Raw genomic sequence first — 3,625 nt, forward strand, 5'->3', positions numbered from 1 at the left:
TCCAATCCATGAGCATGGTATTTCTTTCTATCTGTTGCTGTAAACTTCAATGGTTTCATCAGTGTCTTATAGGTTTTTTTTTAGTACAGTTTTTAAATCTTTTTAGTTAGATTTATTCCTAAGTAAGATAAAATATCCTAAGATATTTTATTTTTCGATGTGATTGCAAATGGGATTGTTTTCCTAGTTTCTCTTCCTGATAGTTCATTTTTAATGTATAAAAATGCAATTGATTTCTGTTTATTAATTTTATATCCTGCAACTTTACCAAATTCATAGATGGAATCTAGTAGTTTTTTGGTTGCATCTTTAGGGCCATATGTATTATATATGTATATTATATATACATAGTCTCTCTCTCTCTATATATATATATTCCTGTCATCTGCAAATAGTGGCAGTTTTCCTTCTTCTTTTCCAATTTATTCTTTTTCTTTCTTTTTCTTGTCTAATTGTCATGACTAGGACTTTTAGTACTGTGTTGAACAAATGTGGTGAGAGTGGACATTCTTGTCTTATTCCTGATCTTGGAGGAAATGATTTTAGCTTTTCACCATTGAATATGATGTTAGCTGTGGACTTGTCATATATGACCTTTATTATGTTGAGGTATGTTCCCTCTATACCCACTTTGTTTTGAGTTTTTATTATAAATGGATGTTGAATTTTGTCAAAAGACTTTTTTGCATCCATTGAGATGACCATATGGTTTTTATTCTTCAGTTTGTTAATATGGTGTATCACATTGATTGACTTGTGGGTATTGAGCCATACTTACATTTCAGGGATAAATCCCCCTTGATCATGGTCTAGCATCCTTTTAATGTGTTATTAGATTCTGCATGCTAATATAATGTTGAGAATTTTTGTATCTATGTTCATCAGTGATATTGGCCTATAATTTTCTTTTTTGTGATATCTTTGTTTGGTTTCAGTATCAGGGTGATGCTGGCCTCAAAGGATGAGTTCAGAAACTTTCCTTTCTCTGCAAACTTTCCTTTCTCTGCAATATTGGAATAGTTTGAGATGAATAGGTGTTAACTCTTCTTAAATGTTTGGTAGATTTTACCTGTGAAATCATCTGGTCCTGGACTTTTGTTTGTTGGAAATTTTTTAAATTACCAATTCAATTTTATTACTGGTGGTTGTTCTATTCATATTTTCTATTTCTTCCTGGTTCAATCTTAGGAGATTGTAAATTTCTGGGAATTTATCCATTTCTTCTAGGTTGTCCACTTTATTGGCATATAGTTGTTTACAGTAGTCTCTTATGATCATTTGTATTTCTGCAGTGTTGGTTGTAGCTTCTCCTTTTTCATTTCTGATTTTATTGACATGGGCCCTTCTTTTTTTTCTTGATGAGTCTGCTGAAGTTTTATCAATTTTATTTTTCTTTTCAGAGAATGAACTCAATTTCATTTGTCTTTTCTATTTTTTTTAACCTCTCTTTTATTTCTTCTCTGGTCTTTATAACTTCTTTCTTCTACTAACTTTGGGTCTTGTTTGCTTTTCTTTTTCTAGTTCCTTTAAGTGTAAGTTTGGGTTGTTTATTTTATATTTTTCTTATTTTCTGAGGTTAGTTTGTATCACTATAAACATACCTCTTAGAATTGCATTTAGGTCTTTGTGCTTTTGTTTTCATTTGTCTCTAGTGTTTTTTTTTTAAATTTTTTCTTTGATTTCTTCAGTGATCGATTTATTGTTTAGTAGTGTTTGTGTTTTTTTGCAGTTTTTTTCTTGTAGTTGATTTTCCATCTCATAGTGTTGTGATTGATATAATTTCAATCTTCTTAAATTTACTGAGACTTGTTTTGTGGCTTAGCATGTAATCTATCCTGGAGAATGTCCCGTGTGCACGTGAAAAGAATGAGTGTTCTTCTGCTTTTGTATGGCATGTTCTATGTGTGTCTGTTGAGTCCATCTGGTTTAATGTGTCATTTAAGGCCAGTGTTTTCTTATTGATTTTCTGTCTGGAATATCTCTCCATTGATGTAAATGGGGTATTAAAGTCCTACTATTACTGTGTTACTGTCAATTTCTCTCTTTACGTCTGTTTATTTGCTTTATGTACTTAGGTGCTCCTATGTTGAGGGCATATGTATTCACAATTGTTATATTGTCTTCTTGGATTGATCCTTTGATCATTACACAATGTTCTTCTTTGTCTCTTGTTTTAAAGTCTATTTTGTCTGATGTAAGTATTGCTACACTTGGAGTTCTTTTTATTTGCATTCACATGAAATACGTTTTCCTATACTCTCATTTTCAGTCTGTTTGTGTCTTTCTTTTTGAAGTGAGTCTCTCAGAGGGAACCTATATTTGTGTCTTGCTTTTGTAGCTGTTCAGCCATTCTACATCTTTTGATTGGAGCATTTAACCCATTTACATTTAAAGTAATTATTGATAGATATGTATTTATTGCCATTTTTTTGGTAGTTCTTTTTGTTTCTTTCTTCTTTTGCTGTTTGTGATTTGATAACGATATTAGTGTTATGTTTTGATTCCCTTCTCTTTATTGTTGTGTATCTATTGTTGTGTACCCATGTATCTAGTTTTTTTGTTTTTTTTGGTTTGTGGTTACCATGGTATTTATATATACCAATCTCACTTTTTGTATATACATGATTATTTTCAGTTACTGATCTCTTAAGTTCTAACACAGTTCACAGCCCTGAATTTTTACTCCACCACCTCCCTCCCATATTTACTATTTTGACATCATATTTCACATCTTTTTTTTTCGGTATCGCTTAAGTACTTTTTGTGGATACATATAATTTTAGTACTTTTATCTTTAACCTTCCTACTAGCTTTATACATGGTTTATTTACTACCTTTAGTTTGTATTTGCCTTTACCAATGAGTTTTTTTTTTCTTGTAATGTTAATATTTCTAGTTGTGGCCATCATTTTCAGTTAGAGAAATCTCTTTAACATTTCTTGTAAAGCTAGTTTAGCATTGCTGAACTCTTACTTTCTGCTTGTTTGTAAAGCTTCGTTTGTGTGTGGTAGGATGAATTCCTAAAAAGACTACTGCTAGCATCTCTATTCCCAGGTTGAACTCCTGTTGCGTCCTATCTCTCTGGGAGGTTCTCCAAGATCAGCAAGTGGGACTGACCCCAGGGCCTTCTAATTGCTGCTTCTGCCTTGGGTCCTGGAGTGTGTGAGATTTTGTGTGCACCCTTTAAGACTGGAGTCTATTTCACACAGCCTTTGGTCTCTTTAAAGAATTCCTCACTGGCTCTCAAAGCCAAACATTCTCAGGGCTCATCTTGTTTATGCAGGACCTCCTGGCTGGGGAGACTGAAGTAGGACTTGGACCCCTTGTTCCTTGGGGAGAACTTTGCCATTGTGATTACCCTCCCATTTGTGTGTCACTCATCAGGAGTATGGTTTCTTCACTGTACTGCACCTCTGCCCACCTACCTGTCTTCTTGTGGTTCCTTCTTTACATCTTTAGTTGTAGAAGGTCTTTTCTGCTAGTCTTCTTGTATTTCTCATCAGTAAGTTCTTTGCAAATAGCTGTATTTTTTGTTGGGTCTATGAACTCAGGGTCTCCCTACTCCACCATCTTCATTACAGCTCTTGCTTACATTTCTCCGGACAGGTTTTCTCTCCCAGGTGTA

The sequence above is a fragment of the Eubalaena glacialis genome, unplaced genomic scaffold (assembly GCF_028564815.1).
Source record: "Eubalaena glacialis isolate mEubGla1 unplaced genomic scaffold, mEubGla1.1.hap2.+ XY H_3, whole genome shotgun sequence".
Taxonomy (NCBI): Eukaryota; Metazoa; Chordata; class Mammalia; order Artiodactyla; family Balaenidae; genus Eubalaena; species Eubalaena glacialis.